General features: G+C 36.4%; 1 protein-coding gene and 1 long non-coding RNA gene across 6 annotated transcripts in view; one reads left to right on the forward strand and one right to left on the reverse strand.

Annotated features, from left to right (window-relative positions):
* Nucleotides 1-19,330, forward strand: part of NRG1 (neuregulin 1) — a 97,571-nt gene that overhangs the window by 5,277 nt on the left and 72,964 nt on the right.
* LOC129060946 (uncharacterized) overlaps nucleotides 12,633-19,330 on the reverse strand; it is a 37,638-nt gene continuing 30,940 nt past the window's right edge. For 2 of the 5 annotated variants that reach the window (XR_010141084.1, XR_010141082.1), the window contains 2 exons: nucleotides 19,044-19,195; nucleotides 12,633-15,982 (listed from right to left, as the gene is read on the reverse strand). This is a non-coding gene — a long non-coding RNA (uncharacterized LOC129060946). Of the gene's footprint in view, nucleotides 15,983-17,623; nucleotides 19,196-19,330 lie in introns of those variants that run through there. The other 3 variants (XR_008527855.2, XR_010141081.1, XR_010141083.1) reach the window with 2 other exon arrangements.

Raw genomic sequence — 19,330 nt, forward strand, 5'->3', positions numbered from 1 at the left:
GACCACTGTTCAGGTGTGTGTTTAGTGCGTATCACTAAAATTAAATTTTCTTCTCGCCTTCCTGTTTTGCTCTTATTAAATTTTCAGTCGTGGTGGTCTTTTCCCTTTTTATTTGATCATCCATACGTTTTTCAGCTTGCTTCTGAAAACAGCATGGGTTGCCTAGTGCGTTCTTCCCTCATATACAGCAGATTGCTCTATGGCTCACTTATTTTCTTCATAACCCATTTTGTTTTCTCCTCTCTATTCCTTTGTGATACCCAACTCAGTCTTCTTCTCCCCTTTCCTTACTACCTTCCCAATTATATATTGACTCTTTTTTATTTTTATAATTATGTCATTTTGGCTTTATAGGTCAGTATTTCATTGCATCATATCAAAATAATTTCAACTGTCTTTATTGAAACTTTATTTATTGCATTTTAATGCTGAATGACACTTTCATATATTACAAACATACAAAAAAAAATCTCTAGCCAATGACCAATATACCAGTTTCTTAATGACATAATTATATCAAATTTTAACCTTCTTCTTGATCTTTTCCTCTTTTTTTCTTTAGTGTGCTTGATTCCAGTTTTTCTGTTTTTGGACATCAGCATTTCTGTATTCCCAGAAAACGATGTTCCAAACCATACATCTGTGTTCTTCCTCCTTCCCTCTTCCTTTTAACAACTCTTCATAGTATCCTTTTAAAGCATGAAGGAAGAGGTATTTTATAGATTGAAAAACCAAAGCATAAAAAGTTATGACTTGTTTAGATGCCCCTGAGAACCAGGAATATAACTTGTCCACAGAGTCCATTGAACGTTCTACTACAGCATTAACTACATTCCATCTACTTTTATGCTCATGTTTCTACTTTTATTACTTTTGCTCTACATAAATGCTTTGTTTTTCTTCTATTTTTCCTCTTTTTTGTTTGTTTGTTTGTTTTTTCATTCAGTGAATGTATGCTAAGTGCCTACTCTGTGCCAGACTCTGTTCTAGACCGGTTATATGGCAGTGGAAAACAGTAGAGTGCCTGCCCTCAGGGAGCTTATGTTCTAGTGGATTTTAAGAATCTAATTGCATAATGTAATTTGAGATATTTCTTGCTTTCTTATACATATACCCTCTTTATTCAGCATTTCTTCTTTACCGTCATGTTATTCACCTCTTGACTTCCACTCCTGTCTTTTCTTAATACGTTTCTCTTCTCCATCTACCGAATACTGAACACTTGCCCAGCAATGTCCTTTAAGTGACAGCAATCCCACCTCTGCTACCAACAGGCTGAGTAGCCAGGGGTGATTCACCATACAGCACTATTTAATCAAACTATTGGGGTAGTGAGAAAAGTGTGATCTGTCTGGCCCTTTAGGAGCATCCTCTTAAGATGAAAAATATATACATAATTCTTCTAGCATGTACATAAAGATTCTAAGATTATTTTCAGATTCTAGAGAGTTGGTAGCTGTAAATATTTTTGTTTCTATATTTTGGTCATATTTTTATGTATTCTTTTGGCTTGCATAACATCAAGAGTATTAAAATATTCCCAAGGGTTTTTCATTTCACTGTTACGGACAAAGACTAGAATCTGCCATTAAGTTGTTCAGTTCTTAAACTGAATAAAGACATGAGTTCATATACTATTCACATGAAGAGTGATTGACTAGCAATGAGTGAAGTTAATCCTCATCATCTGAAAGCTGATTGTAATCTTTACTGCAGTGAATTTTATCGTGTGTGTGTGTGTGTGTGTGTGTGTGTGTAGACATTCAAAGGGTGTTTCTGAATAATATAACTAATGTCTTATAATCATAGAATTTTATATGCTGAACATTTTTAGAGATTATTTGTGTCACTTCCTAAGTGAGAAAAGGCAGGTCTGGAAAAGTGAAGTGACTTGCCCAGTGTCACTACAACCAATCAGTGGCAGTGCTGAGACTAAAACTGAAGTCATCCTTACCTTTGCTACACTTGCTTTTCTTCTCAAAACTGTTTTTAGCATTTATTCAAGTAGCATATGTTATGTTATCATAATTTAAGATTTGATTTTCCCATTTATTGTTTAAATACTAATTAGTGAAACTTTTATCACCCTATAGTAGATGTCTTCTTTAGAGAAGAGAATTTTGGCCAGGTGCGGTGGCTTATGCCTGTAATCCCAGCACTTTGGGAGGCCAAGGTGGGAGGATCACCTGAGGTCAGCAGTTGCAGACCAGCCTGGCCAACATGGTGAAACCCTGTCTCTACTAAAAATACAAAAATTAGCCAGGGGTGGGGGTTCATGCCTATAATCCCAGCTACTCGGGAGGCTGAGGAAGGAGAATCACTTCAACCTGGGAGGCGGAGGTTGCAGTGAGCCGAGATCATGCCACTGCACTCCAGCTTGGGTGACAGAGTCAGACTCTGCCTCAAAAAAAAAATAATTTTACCTTTATGATATTGATATGTATAAGACACCCCTCCGGAGGCTGGACATCTGTCTCCCAACAATATAATATATGGGAAAATGTTTTAATGATCAACGTTATCCCAACTGAAATGTGTTACATACTTGGAAAGAAATTAGTTCCTTAGTGCTAAAAGTATTCAAGCAGTGACACTGTTGAGGGAGATTTATGTTCCTAGCAGATTATTAACTATATTTACTTCTGAAGTCTCTTACAACTCTGGTTCTCTCAGTTTATTGTCTCAGGGTGTTAGCTTTCCAGTGGGTAGACTTGAATTTCAATCCTACTTGTCCCTCTTCATGGCCTTGAGCAAGTTAGACCATCACGTTAAATCTGTTTCCTCATTTAAATGTGATAATAATAATAATATACGTGTCTTGGGGCTGTTAGGAGATTAAATGAGGTTTTGGAAAACTCCGAGTCCTAGGCCTGAGACATAAAAAATACAAAACCAGTATCAGTTTTCTCCCTCATTCTATTTTAACTCCCTGCCTCACTTTGTTCTTTTTCTCCTTTGATCTTGACAGTAGTTTGGTAACAATGTCTGGAGAATACGTTTTGGAGTTTTAGGGGAACCTTATGAAAAACTTTGAAGGAAGTGAAGAGTTGATGATACATCATGCTAAAGTAGGAATTATACTAGAAACTCGAGATCAAATACCAGCTCTACCTCTCGCATGCTGTGTGACTTTGAGGAAATCACTTCACTTGAGATTTAGTTTTACATCCGAACAAATGGGGATGTTAACATCTAAAACTCTCAAGAGATTGTGATAAGGACAAAAGTGGTTACTGTACCTAAAGAAAACAGAGCTTAAGAATATATTGAATTCCTTCTTTGCCTTTTCTATCAGGGTTCATGTATGCATATATTCACAAGTGCTAACATTTCTAGAAATAAATTGTAGGGGTTCTTTGCCAGTGAATTAATCTGTTATGCCTTAAAATGGTCTGTAGGACTTTACTAATTTCTTGAGCCCAGTGTCATAAAAGGAGTATTTTTCCCTTATAAAAATTGGTTAGAATACATAGATTATTACTTTTTGAGTTACATAGATTATTCCTTTTTGAGTAATGTCCAAAAATCACTGCATGAGGGACTTCATTACAGGGAAAGCGATAAGGAGTTACTTTTGAGAGAGGAAAAGACTGCATGGTATGTAAAATTGTGTTTGTCAAGTAAGTACTGTCTTTGGAAAGATTGGGACAACGGAAAACAATCTATACAGTTTAGATGTGGTGCAAGGGAAGAACTTGGCTAGAAATACCGTGAATCCTAAGATTATGTTCACCTTACTCTTTTTATTGTTCCAAACTGGGATTTCCTGATCTCAAAAGATAGGAATTAACGTCTATGAGTTGTTTTCAGCATTTGACAAAAACCATGGAAAAATATACATCAAATAATTTTATATGAGCCAAATCAAATGTAGAAATTCTTTGAATGTAATACATGTATGTGTATCTATGTGTGTGTATACACATACATATAATTCATACACATGATATTCTAAGTAAAGGGGAAAATTATTTGACAATAAAATGAGCAGATAAAAATATCTTTAAATTTGGACAAACAGGTTGTTTATTAATAGGTTTGGGAGGGGTGGACAAAAAAACTTCTAGCCCTATGCCTAACTGCTGGAGTAAAAGAGAAAAAAAATGTTTTAAAAGTAGAAAATAATTGGACCTTAAGTATATATTGGAGATTCTATTGCAAGTAACTTAAAATGAAATCTTATTAGCTGGATTATTGGCCACAATCCTAAAAAAAGGGAAGAAGCCAGTGCTGTTCTAGATATACACACTTAAGGGATTTTGGTATTTTTGTTGTATACCTTATGGTTTTTCTAACAGACAGATATAAGTTTGTAAGAGCTTGCCATTTACAAAAATGTATAGTAGTGGGCATAATATATGTATTTTTATTTATTCTTTCAAGTAGAACTAGAAATATGTGAGAACTTCTATGCTTTGTTCATCTTGATTGTTATTCACTCAAGTGTAATACATTTGCTGCAGAAATTGAACTCTACATCAATACTGGAGCAATGAGGCAGCCCCTTCGAAGCATAAAATATTTGATAACAATCTAGAGTATATTTTGCCTGGGTATAAGTCTTCTGACTGTACAATGGAAATAAGCTGATGGACCCAATAAAACTTGGTGAAATAAAATGGAACACTTCCTCAGGTAAAACATTTAAAATTTTTCGTCAGAGACATGATAGGACAAGACTCGATTTACTGTGATTTTCAGTGATAGGCACTTAGTGTTCAAGTTGCATTTCATGAGGTGGTGGTCTGCCAGCCAAAGGAGAAATTCATGAACTCTCTTTGAAGCCAGAGTTAGCACAGAATTTAATATGCATGTAATTATCAAATTTAAAAATCTTCATAATTTATTTTATTTTAAAAGTTATTGATTTAAAATTAAACCAAATGTACATATATGCCTATGCATTTGGAAGAAAGATGAGAGCAACACTGAAGACAATGGTAGTTGCCATTAGGAAGAAACTTAATTCATAGGCAAGCAGAAGACCCTATATCTTCCAGTTCCTAACTGTGTTACCTGTATTGGTGTACAATGTAATATAATTTTATCTCCCCCGTTTACCTTCCTTTTCCCTCCCTTTGTTTCTTTCATACTTGCCATTCACAGTTACTCTTCTCTTTCCTCTGTTCTTTCATACCCCACCTATTCCTTCTTCTCCAGCGATCTCAGGGCACATGGCTCCACACCTCTCTCTCCCACCCTGCTCTGAAGCCAGTGTCCTAAAGCATCAGAGGTTATAGAGTAGATGGCCCAGACCTGTGGTTTCTCACTGGATGGTTAGTGGGAGAGAGTGAATGAGACCTTAACCACAGTCTCGACCATGATTAGCCTGATGACTTTCAGTGTTGCCTCTTCCTTTGCTAAGTAACAGGAAGTAATTGTTTTATGAAATATGTTGGTGTCACAGCAATAAAAGCTCCACACATAAATGGAATGATCTAAGGATAGTAGAATTGAACTCTTGTTAGCATTTGTTTGTAATCCCTTGGTAGAGCTTCCTGGGTCATAATTGCTTGCTCTTCTGGGAGCAAAAGGAATCAGTAACCATTGATTGTTACATGATGCTAAGTACTGCCTACAAAGCAAATCTTAAGAATGATTAGTGGCAGAGTTCAGGGTTACTACTCTGATCTCTTTTTACTATAATCTTTAAAGCAAGCTGAATTTCACAGTTTTTCCCATCAAGCAACTCCTATGATTCTTCAAAACGAAGAGAAAAAATAATGTCATGTAATCTATAAAGGCTTCAGTTGACATCAAAAACAAACAAAAATATGTAAAATAATTACTTCAGTTTTTTAAATCTTCCTACTTCCACGATAACAGGGAGACATCTAAATTAACCCCTGACCAGTAACTTTAGTCTTGCATGAATATGATCCTTATAATCTTAATTGATCTGAACTATGGAACCTGTGGTACACATAGTCAATAAGCTACATAGCCCCTGCCTATTTAGTAAACTATACATGTAATCAGTGGGATCAATACAAGGATTCTCAAAATCCTTGCAAAATTCATTCTTCAAGATTGCTGAGTTTTCTGAATAGCTGATGATTTGTCACCTTGAAACTTTTTTATCTATTTTGGATTGAAATCTTGTAATAACTTACAATACTAGTGACTGCTGTCATTTTAAATGGGATTTATTGAATATAGGATCTTCACAATGTTGAATACTGTAATGTCTTTAGGACATAGTTGGGTTATGTTATAACTTTGTTGACTCTTGTTATTTCATTAGGACATATTGAGTTGTATTAGGGATTCTAGCTCTTTTGCTAAATAACCCAGACCTATGTATGTTCTGATTGTGTGTTGGGTTATTGCATAATCAAAATTAGAATTACAGAGCTTTAAGCCATCTTAGAGACACTTTGAACCAAATCTCTTATTTTATCACAGAGAAACAAGCCCGAAGATGTTAACCTTCTTGCCAGAGACCACATAGAGCCAGAAAATGTTGACATTTTCATCTCTTCTAGGCTTTCAGCTACCAGGTCACTTTGCAACCAGTGTATGTTAATTGAAACATTTTTTCTGCACTTCTGATGTACAGTTTTGGTCTCCTGCAGGTTTAAAAGGCAAATTTTAATCAGGTTAAACATTTATATTAAACATTTGTATAAAGGATAAAATCTCTCTGAGTGAGATTCTCTCCTTGAGGAAATGCATACATTTTGATGACATGTTTTGGTGACATATTTTGCTTATATGTCACTCTTGCTCTGTTCTGGATCAACAGAGTTCAAGGATGAGAGGTGAATCACAAATGAAGAGGAAGAGTAACTACTTGGTTCTGATGGTCCTTGGATTTATAGGGCAGATTTAGGGAGCTGAGTTTAATTCCTAGATGTTTTATTTGTTCACTTGTTCCTCCTTTCATAATATGTAGAATGGCAATAATAAATCTTTTCTTTTCTTTTTTTTTTTTGAGACGGAGTCTTGCTCTGTTGCCCAGGCTGGAGTACAGTGGCGTACCCTTGGCTCGCTGCAACCTCCACCTCCTGGGTTCAACCATTCTCCTGCCTCATTCTCCCGAGTGCTGGGGCTACAGGCATGCACTATCATGCCTGGCTAATTTTTTTTGTTTGTTTTTATTAGAGACGGGGTTTCACCGTGTTGGCCAGGCTGGCCTTGAACTCCTGATCTCAGGTGATCTGCTCACCTTGGCCTGCCAGTGTGCTGGGATTATAGCCGTGACCCACCGTGGCCAGCCAGTTACAAATCTTTAGACCATGATCATGCACCTAATTGGAAATTGTTTTTTGAATGTATGAGCACTACTAAATTCGTCAGTGGGCTTCATGGGATCTGTTTTGAAATTTATTGTGAAATCTTATGATTTATAAAGCACAAATTACTTTTGTTTTCATTTCTTGTGGACAACATAGCACCAATATTTACAAAGCACGTATCTCATAAACTCTCTTGTGATATTGAAGACACTCCTGCAGCAGAACCCCAAACTTCCTGTCTTCCCTAACTCCAGCTGTCTCCCCTAACTCCAGCTGTTTCCCCAGTCTTCATCTCGATGGACCATGTTTTGGCCAACTAGAACTCGACTCTGAATATTATTTTTTCTCTTCCGTGTTTTTGCTCATTCTATTTTTTCTACTATAAATGTGCTCTTCAAACAGTCCCTCCTCTCCCACATTCTACTTAGGCCTCAAGACTCACCTCTCCAAATTAGATGATGGGACCCCTCTTCTTGAAGACCTCCTCCAACCCCCCATAACCTATTGCTTGTGCTTTATCACAGTTAGATTTGTGTGTTCTTATTTGGATACTTTCTTATTGCTTATACTAGACTGACCATTTCCTAAGGCCCAGAGTTATAGCTAACTCATTTTTATGACCTGTATAGTACCAAACAGTGTACATGTTGAGCATCCCAAATATGAAAATTTGAAATCTGAAATGCTCCAAAAATCCAAAACTTTCTGAGCATCACCATGGTGTTCAATGGAAATGCTCGTTGGAGCATTTTAGATTTTGGATTTTCAGATTGGAGATGCTCAGTGGTAACTATAATGCAAACCTTCCAAAATCCAAAACACTTCTGGCCCTAAGCCTTTTGGATAAGGGATACTCAGCCTGTATTTTATATGAAGTAGGTATCTCATTTGTATGTTTATGGAATAAAAGTTACACTGAGGGTAACTTGCTTATGGGAGTGGAGGAGGAAGAAAAGAATCTGAAACCATGTCTTAAATCACTGACATTTTAATTTGGAAGAATTCAATGTAGACTTTAGTCATTACAAACTTTGTTGAGACATGATTTTGGACATTTTAACATATAATTTGCGAAGTCTGATGCGATGTAAAAAATTCACATTATGGAATTTAAGAGACTTCAGGCAGCAAAGAATTTTATTTCATGATAGTATGGTGATTAAGAGCACACACTTTGGAACCAGATTGTCTGGCTTTAAGTCCCAGCCCTGTCTCCGGCTGTGTGACAGCATGCACACTATGAACTATCTGTGCCCTGATTTTCTCATCTGTGAAATGGTGGCAATAACTGTACTTTCCTCAGAGGCTTTTTGTGAGGATCAAATGAGTTGGTGTTCATAAAGTGTTTGGAATAGTCTCTGGCTCATAGCGCTATATAAGCATGAGCTGTCACTACTAGGCAGTTTTAAAAATTAAAGTGCATTTCCTTAGATTTCAAGTTTGATGGCTTGCGATTACAATAACAGGCTTCAGGAAAGGGCCAGGAATTCCAAGGGACCTATTGACAAAGCTATGGATGTGCTACTATTTATTTTGGTTTGGTTTGTTCATGTGGTTTTTCCTCTGTGTGATTTATGTGTTACCATCATACATGCATTGTTCTCAGGATTTAGGAGAACAGAAAAGGATAATCATCAGTCTACCTGTCAGTCAGAAATAGAGTGACGTGGATGGTTTGAATAAAAATGCTGCCCTCTCTGGCAAAATGCCATCTGTTGACATTGACATGGACAATCATATGTGTGTATATCTGAATTTATTGCTGCAACTTCTTATTCTGTCATAAAATGGTGGACAAATTCACAAGGAGAAAAATAACTTATCTTAGTTGTTGAAGAACCATTGCAAAGGCTTTGAATTCCACAATGCTATCGTTTTACCAAGACAGAAATCTACTCATTATCCAGATGCACTCAATAAATTAATGTGATGATGGGTGCTGTCAATGATAAGATAACAGTGATTTGGAAGTATCTCAATGTTATTAAACAAGATCACAGAAGAGCCAGTAACATTTTAAAAACAGAGAGATCTTGTAGATAACCTAATCAAAATATTTTACTTTACTCATGAGGAAACTAAGATCCAGAATTGTGAAATGACTGGGTCTTAAACATGTACAGTTAGTAAGAAACACGGGCTGGTCTAAAAAACAGGAATGCCACTTCATTTAGGGCTTATTTTGTTCAATATCCCATGCTGCTTCTTATAAATTAGATAATTCTTTAATGGTGGAAAACTTTATCTTTTTTTGTTGTTCTATATTCTTTACTGAGTGCCTGCTCAATAGAGAAGAGTTTACCTCTAAAAGGAGAAACAAACAAAAGAACAATAAACAAAGAAATCATATACTATCTTAGCAGGCAGTATATCATATAGGGAAAATAAGTGTGAGGAGATCAGAGTACTGGGGGAGGAGCATAGTTATTTTAAATAGATTAAAAGGTACAAACATACAGCCTGATAGAAGAAATAACACCTAGTGTTTGATAGATTAGTAGGGTGACCATCGTTTCTAAGAGTCTATTGCATGTTTCAAAACAGTTATAAGAGAATAATTTGAATGTCCTAGCATAAAGGAAAAACAGATGTTTAAGATGATGCATATCCCATTTAAACTGATATGATCTTTATAAATTATATGAATATATTAAATTATTACATGTACCCCCAAAAGTGTGTACATCTCTTATGTATCAATAAGAAATAAAATTTCAAAAGTACCCTTAAGAAATACATTAACAGAATGGTCAGAAAAGGTTCTTTGCAAAAGTAACAGCTGATGACAGACTTGAACGAATTAATGGAGTTAACCATATGGCTGTATGGAAGAATGTTCCAGATGCTGGGAAAAGGTCTTACTGCCCAGGCAGGCCAATGTAGTCAACTTAAGCCAATGGCTTAAGTGTAGCATGGGAGGCAGGAAGTATTAGATGAGATCAGAGAGGTGATGAAGGCCTAATCAGGGAAGCATGCCATTCATTGTAAGAACGATGGCTTTTCCACTAAAAGAGATGAGGAATTATTGCAGAGTTTTGAGTGACATGGGACTTGATGCCTTAGGTTTTAATGGGATCACTGCCTGCTGTATTGAGAATACCTTGTGGAGAAGGATCCCAAGATCCCTGTGGAAATAGTCAGACCACTGAGGAGACTGTTGCTGTAATCCAGATGTGTTTGTAGGAGTTGTAGGAGGGGATGTAAAGACATTATTGGATTATTAGATTCTGAATATATTTTGAAGATAGATTTAGAATGATGTAATGATGAACTGGATATGGGATTTGAGTGAGAGGAGTCAAGGCTGATTTCAGTCTAAGTAGTTGAAAGGATACAGTTATCACCAACTGAGATGGAGATGATCTAAAGATCATTTTGCTCAGTCTCCCAATGCATAGGTGCCAAATAAATCAAGGTTCTTATCAAAATTAGAACTGTGGACATTACCTTCTCATAAAAATAAAGCGAGATATGCCTGAGAGCTTCCTGTACATCAATACAGTTTTATGTGTGACTAGAGATCCTTATAAATACAAAAGAAAAGTTGCAGTGAAATTGAGGATGTCTGCCTAGACTGCTTTGTAACACTATCCAGAACCCACAACACGTGATGATGGAATGAAGTCCCAGGGGGATGTAGAATAGGCTTCCAACAAACCACTGTATTCCTATTTTATGGTTTCTTTTTCATTCATCTTGTTCAGCATTCAAACCTGGTTCAAGTTGTTCATTTTATCCAAAGCATATTGCCCCATCCCTCTCAGCTCACTTTCAGTCATCTTTTAAACTTTATTTCAGAAGTCTACTCATCTTAGAAATGTGTACTTTATCCCTAAGGTGAGCTAAGTACTTTCCTCTCTTTCGTCTAGGCTTTGACAGTGTCCAGTATTTTCCACCCATTTCCCATGTACGCTGCTGACATGCATGTATTCCTCAAGGTCAAGCATTTCTTTTATCCATGTACAGATGCTTCACATAGCACCATGTACACTATAAGCTCTAAGACTTTGAAGTACTTGCATGTCCCAGGTAGAGGTTTTCTCCTTTCTCTATTAAGCTGTCAATTTTCTATATTTGTGATGAAAATACACAGCAAAAGTAGTAGTAAATGCTTATTTTACTTCTCAAATTACTCGTCAAGTTGCCAAGGTGCCAACTATTTTTTGGTCCACATATTATATCTTCTCTATTTCACTTTCTGGAAAGTAAAAAGCAGCAAAATGGATGTTATCAAGAGAGGAGAAACAGGAAAAGTTCTAGACAATCTACTTCATTTTTCTCATATTCTAGTACTCTAGACAGGGTGAAGGCTCCTGTTGCAGAAGTGATGGTCACATATTCCTGCAAATACCAAGTACTCAGTTCAGCCCGTGTCTGCAGTCTCTTTACATCCCTGTCCTCCTCTGCTTCTCAAATTTTACCCACTATGCAAAGTCATGATCAGGTTCCACTCTTCTTTAGAGACATTTCCTATACTCTGTGGTCATCATTAAACTTTCCTCCTTAGTCCCTATTCCAGCAGCTCGAATCATCTTTAATACTCATGTGTGTATTTAAACATCCATCCTACTGCATACGTGTTTGATTCAGTCATGTGTGTTTTATATTATGAATTAGCTTGCAAGTCTCATCTTTGGTTTTATTTACCTCTCATACCTAGAAAAACATATTAAGCCCTTGTTCTCTACAAGGCCCTGGCCTGGGTTCAGAGTAGTAGAATTGAGAGAGACAGAAAGAGCTAGTTTCTGTCTTCCAAGAGTTTGGTTTCATCAAAGACATAAAACCCTTGCCATTAACTGGAGTATAAGGTAGTATATGAGATGTATGAAGAATAAATCCTTTAGTTTGAGGTGAAAAAAAGAAAAAACTAAGAAGGAATAGGGCTAAGAAGGAAGAGAATCAGAGGCATCTTCATATTGCATGGATAGTTGAGGTGGGCCTTGAGAGTAACATATGATTCTGATGGGTGTGGTTATTTCAGGCAGGAGTAAAGGCCAAAGGGAAACAGACATGTTAAGTGCATAGTGAGTCGGCCAGTTGAGTCAGTATGAAGGAATTTACTGATAGTGAACATTTATTAAGCATGTATTGTGTGCTCAGTGCTTTGCATGTATTGTCTAATCCTCAAATACAAAAAAAAATTGTTCCTTTCTGGAAATAAACTGATGGTGTAGAAATGATGATGATGATGATGATGATGATGAAGATGGTGATGATAATGACAATCTGAATGGTGCAGAAGGAAATCGGATGCCATGCATTAGTCTAAGGAAGACTATGAGGAAGGAATACCACTGAACTAATTGAATGCAGAGAAGGAAGGAAATGATTCCATGCACATTAGTAATTCAGTGGTTGTTAGATTAACGAATCTCTGAATGACAACCTCATACATTTATTCAACATGTATTTATTGGGTTCTCCTAAGTCTTTATGTATTTATTAATGTGCAGAATCAGTAGACTTATGACAGGAAGTGACTTGTGCTCCAATTTCCAGAAAACATTCATTACTTCTTCCTGATGAAGCTGCTCAGTTAAATAATATTAATTGTTCTTCCCCTGATGTTATACAAAAATTAAAATGGATAGAATACAGAACTTAAAGACATTTTTACTTTACTTTTTGACATTATTCATTGTTTGTTGCTGATGAATGAAACCTCTTTTCAAGTGTGCGTTCCCTTTAATAGGCACTGGTAATTTATGTACTAAGATTTATTTCTGTATGGAAATTACAAGTGGAATTTCATATTGAGTTTATATCTAGCCTGTTCTAGTACATAGTCTCCGCATAGTGTATCCATGGCATCCTACTTAATATTACATTCTTTTATATCTGCTACATGTGTATTCTCAAGCTTTTAATTGTACAGTTATTACAAAAAGAAGGTAAAAATATTTCCCCTACAAAATTGTTGCTGTTAATTTTTTCCTGTTTGTTCATGCAGTATTCAAAGAAGAGCTGTGTGTTCATCACATTCCACAAGTTAGTCCATTCAGTTTGTTCAAAATATGAATTCTGATGTCCAGCAGTTAATATAAGATTTTGGCAGGCTATTAATAATGGCATACTCAATTTGTAGCTCTTTCATTCGTGTAATTTTGGTGATGTATGCCCTATGTTCTAGGGAAATGAATAGTTGAAGATTTAAGAGGCAATCAGTATATTGGTGCTTATTTTCAGTGTGTCAAAGCTGCTAAATGAAAGGGTGCAATTTCTACTTGTACAATTTCCACTTGTGCTGTTCAAAAACAAGCCATTGATATTAGACATGTATCAAGCATACATGGTTGCAGATGTAAATAATTAACATTAAAAACATTTTCTTGTTTAGTTGTGTATTTAGAACAGTGATAAGTTAATATTAACTGTTGATTTTTAGAATCTGAATTTTAAAAGTAATGAAAATACTTCTAGAGATTAAAACAACGTATGAAAAGAAAAAATTAGTAGGCTATTTTAATATAATTAGTGAGTATGCTATTTTAACATAATTCAAAGATGCATTCCTATTTTAATTAAAACTCATTCAGTATGCAAGAATTCCAGTTTCCATTGCTTCTTGCTGCTGTCTGATCTTGTGTTTCTTGAGGGACACTTCATTTATGAGCAATTCTTTTGCATTTGCACCCAGATTCCTTCACGTCCAAAGCAGTAGTTTAAGAGAAGGCTACATTTTTCCATTTTGGCCTGGAACTTAGATTTTTGTTCTGCTTACCTCTCCTTTAAGTATAGTGAATATATAAACCTGTGGGCACTCCTTTGCAGACAGACTTCAGACTCACATGTTCAGATGAATGTGGGAATGTAGGCAGAAATCAGAAACGTGATTGTGCTTCACTGCTTCAGACCCTGCTCTATGAGGCCCTCCTTCTAGAAGAAGAAATGGAACTTAACTAGTAACTGAAGTGAAAAACCCTTCTGGAAACTGTATATATGAAAGGATTCCATTTAGATCCATTGAATTTTGCCTTTCATTTTCAAATTTGCAAATAGAAGCAACATTTTAATATTTTTCAAGAGGGGGAAAAAAAAAGAGCATGGTTCCCTGGCCCTGTTGTATCACTTCCAGTTTGTCTGGAACTGATTTCATGCGGGAGATGCACTGGAATCAGCATGCAAATTCTATGTGGCTGTTGTTCAGTCTGTTTTTGATTCATGGTGGTAAAATATGCATACCATGAAATTTGCTATCTTAGCCATTGTTAGGCGTACAGTTTGGTAGGTCAGGTATGTTCACATTGTTGTGAGAAAGAGCTCCAGACTTTGTCATCTTGCAAACATGAAACTCTGTACCCATTGAACAACAACTCCTGGTTTTTCCCACTCTCCAGTCCCTGACAACCACCATTCTACTTTGTGTTTCTGTGAAACATCATATAAGTGGAATCATGCGTTATTTGTCTCGTGTGACTGGCTTATTTCACTTAGCACAGTGCCCTCAAAGTTCACGTGTATTGCAACATGCATCAGAATGTCCTTCATTTTTAAGACTGAATAATATTCCGTTATATATATAGTCATACGTCACTTAATGACAAGGATATGTTCTAAGAAATACGTCATTAGACGATTTCGTTGCTGTACGAACATCATAGAGTGACTTAACACAAGCCTTGATGGTATAGCCAACTACACACCTAGGCTAATCGATAGAATCTTTTGCTCCTAGGCTACAAACTGTGCAAGTATGTTACTGTACTAAGTAGTATAGGCAATTGTAACACAATAGTAAGTATTTATATATGTAAACATATCTAAACAGAGAAAAGGTACAGTAAAAATACAGTATTATAATCTTATGGGACCACCATCGTAGATGCGGTTTCCTGTTGACCAAAATGTCCTTATATGGCACATGATGGTATATGCCATATTTTGTTTATCTCTTCTTGCATCAGTGAACACTTGGGTTACTTCCACCTATTAACCGGTTAATAATACTGATATGAACATGGGTATAACATTCTAATTATGTTTTGTTCATCTATGGTGGGTGTGAAAGTTAAACCAATGGAACCTTTTTTTAGTGAATTTAGTCAAATTTCTGAAAAACAAGAATTCCTATGGAAACATACTGATAAACATACTTTTCTTATTATATATTAAAAATGCTTTTAGGGAAAACCCAGCTTCTAATAGTACTATGGGTTTGTGAAGATGCAGTAAGTGCTTGCTAGAGAGATGTTTTTATCCAGGGAGCTAGAGCAGAGACTTAGAGTTCACTTGTTTCTTCTCTTTTTTTCAATCATTTATAAGATCTCTCATCTTAACTCATTAAAACTGGCTGATTGACTTTGATTACTGACACACCCAAACTATTTCAAACCAGTTAGTTCAAAAATGCAGTTGCCTCTTTGAATTATTTATAAAAAGGGTCTCATTACATTTTTCCATAGATAACGATGATGGCAAAGGGGAAGAAGGGATCATTATGCCGCTCCTTTAAAATATGGGATTCTGGCCTGGCACGGTGACTCATGCCTGTAATCTCAGCACTTTGGGAGGCCGAGGCAAGCGGATCAGCTGAGGTCAGGAGTTGGAGACCAGCCTGGCCAACATGGTGAAACCCCATCTCTGCTGAAGATACAAAAATTAGCCAGGTGTAATGGTGGGTGCCTGTAGTCCCAGCTACTTGAGAGGCTGAGGCAGGAGAATCACTTGAACCTGGGAGGTGGAGGTTGTAGTGAGCCGAGATCGCGTGACTGCACTCCAGCCGGGGCGACAGAGTGAGACTCCATCTCAAAAAAAAAAAAAAAAAAAAAGTGACATCCTGGTTAAAGGTCCTTGTCCACATCCCCCTTTTGCAACCACAACTATTTAATCCCCAGCAAAGTCCTAGCCAGGATTTCCTGGTAAGAGTTTTTCTGCTCTGCGTTGTCAACAGACTATTTTCTCCATCTAAGCTCATGGAAATAACCTAGTTTCTATCACTAGTGGGTCTCAGTCAGAAAAATATGAATGTAGGTTATTGAAGTGTCAGGGTTGTGGTGGCCCTCTTGGCTGTGTGCTTACTGGGAATGAAGTACATGGTGGAATGAAGGCTCTTAATAGGGAGACTTCTGAGTTACTAGTTTCACCACACAGCTGTCTCACCCAGTATCTTGGAACTGTTTCTTGCTTCATGTGTGTGAAAAATATAGTAAATTTCCTGGTCATATTTTAGCATAATTAATTATACCAACTATTAATCTAATATTTTGTTTGATTTTTAGTTTCCAGGGTAAAACATTAATTTTCTCTTTAATTTCCATTCTATAAAATTCCTATTGTTTTCAGCAAATAGGAGTTTCCTCCTCTGTAAGCATTGCTGACTCAAGACTATATAATGTTAGAAACAGAAAAAAGATGAGAACATGTTAGTATCAATAGCCTTTATTATTATAATTGGTATGGGCCTAACTTCTGCTAGCAACATTAAAAATCTTTTCTTCTACTCTATCATTTAGTAACGGATTTTCTTTTGGTTGTGTCGAATAGAATTGTTTCCTTGATGTTCCTTGATAGAGAGTATTCTCTTTAATATAGGAATACAGTAAAGAAAGCATCCACAGTTTGTGAGGCAGAGTTTAGTGCTGATGTGTACAGAAACTCAAGTGATATTTTGACAACTGAATCCTTTCTGGGAATTACTTAAGCCTTAAAACATCTCTGCCATTATGCTGCTTATTTTACATTGTTCTGGATAGATGCTCATTATCCACTTCTCATTCATGATGAGCATGGGATTGATAAGGGAGCTGACATGAAAATTATGGAGAAAAAATGCAAATAGCAAAAGATAGAATAAAGCATGTATACCTCATGATGGTTTTCCCCATTGATATTGATTTGGACTCACTCTCGATGTATCAGGTGTGTTCAATCTTTGGCAAGCACTTAGGGTTTTCATTTTTGCTGAGGTCCACTTGAACTCTGGAGCCCAAAAGAAGTAATCAAAAATTTCTATAGCTTAGTAAATTCCATATTCTAGAACTTTTCGTGTGGACCTCAGAAAAAGGAAATAACCAAGAGTGCCGAAAGCTACATGTACTTTTAATTGTTCAGCATGTATAAAACCCAATGGCTAACCATGTCTAGAAAGAAGTAGATAAGTAAAGTAAGATTGGAGCCTGGCATTTGGAGTTAAGCAGCTTTTCTCTGCTGTGCGCTAACATTTAAGTTAAGAGAGTGATTTCTGGTGGATTTCTTTGAAACAAGACAGTTCATCTGAGATTTGGTTAAAAAATATTTCATTACTTTGAGGAAGTGAATAGAGTTGGTCTTATTTAGTCGGGGCTTTCAAAATTGGTAGTTTTGCCTGATGGTATATGCTAAAACATTGAATTGTGAGTTTCCTAGCCAGGCTGGACCCTAAGCCCATCATTTGGAAATAGTCTGTATTGTTTTTGTTATTCTTGTATTTATTAAAGAACATTGGACTAGTGAAAATTACAAAAGAAAGGAAAATGACACAATACACTACATTCTGTTGTATCCCATTTCTATCTCATGGAATTGTGTGTGTTTACCAAACTGATGTCTAGATGAACATTCAATTTCGTATCTTGCCATTTAAAAGTTAACATCATGTGCATTTTTATGTCATTAAATGTCCAAACACCTGGAATTTTTACGTTTGATTTGTTATTGCTAAAAAGTACTTCTCTTGATTCTTAGGGGTTTTCACTTTCAATTAAAACATATTCTTGAAACTCCTTCTCTTCTCCTTGGCTAAACCTGTTATGCTACAGGACTTCAGGATAACTTGAGCTGCTTTGGCTCTTTGATTAAGTGCAGATGTATTTAGGGTTTGAGGTGAAAGGGTTTTTAGGACAAACCGCATTCCAGTTTGAGGGAAAAAGAGAGAGAGGAAGTTTTGGAAGTTATAAATTCATTAAATTTTTGCTTCCACATGGAATCCACAACTTTTCCTTTTCCTTGGCTTCCTTTCTCTTCTTCAGTTAGTTTTCCAGGCCTCTCTTCCTCTTGCACAGTCTCTAAAGAGAATGGCTGACTATAAGGGTTATTAGTGATATTTTGGGAGTTATTCCATTCTTATCCACTCTCCCACCAACACACACACTCTCACACCTCCCCCCATCAAAGCTTGGGATCTCTGGGAACAGGGAAACATATCAAGATATTAGAAGATGTCAATGTTATGTATGCAGAAATGGTGAAAAATCAATGAATTTAGTAAGTTAAATTTGTTTGGATAGCATTTTTAAAATATTTAAGTACTTTGACATATGTTACCCCTTACTATATAGAGGGTGCTCAGAGAGCATTTGCTACAGGAGTGAACCCTGGCCAAAGCTGTTTTAACCAAGGGACAGTGGAGGCCCAGAGAGGTCCCTTGGTTTGCTTAAAATCACACATCCATGGGTAAGCAAGGTGATGGAAAATCAGCTCAACTGAGTCAGTCTACATTATATACACATAACAAAGCATCATATTGTGCCCTGTAAATGTATAGAATTGTGATTTGTCAATTAAAAATAATATTAATAAAGTAAATAAAATCACACATCTCACATTGAGAGGAGGGCAGCCTAGACCCAGATTTCTGTTATCCCCAAGAGTTGAGGCATATATGGGAGACTAGCAGACAATACACATAGGAAGCTTTTGCCACTTAATTATTGTTCTTTCTCTCAAGACCACTATATTCATTTCGGTTTGTTCTTATGCTGCTTTCTTTTTTTTTTTTTAAGCAAATTTAAAAAATTATCCTTGAATGATTCTAGTTTAGCTTTTTGACTAATGGATGTTGGAAGGAGCTCAGTGACAAAGGCCAGGGATTATTTTGCTTTTCCTCACCTCTTCCTTTGTTCCTCCTCATCATATTACAACCTTCTGTTTCAGGATTCCTTCTGCTTTTTAGCAGGATTGACATGCTGGGCCTTACCCGGAAAGGCAAAGGCTGATTTGATTAGGGAGGTCTTTGTTCCAGGTATCTCGCATCAGGGAGCCTTCATAACAAATGAGAGGAATGGATTAGAAGTTTCCTGGAGATAATTTTTTGTCTACCCTTTAAGGGAAATCTTGCCTTCATTAATTACATCTCAAATGGAATATGTGGAATATAGACATTTTCATAATCAACA

Source organism: Pongo abelii, chromosome 7 (assembly GCF_028885655.2).
Source record: "Pongo abelii isolate AG06213 chromosome 7, NHGRI_mPonAbe1-v2.0_pri, whole genome shotgun sequence".
Taxonomy (NCBI): Eukaryota; Metazoa; Chordata; class Mammalia; order Primates; family Hominidae; genus Pongo; species Pongo abelii.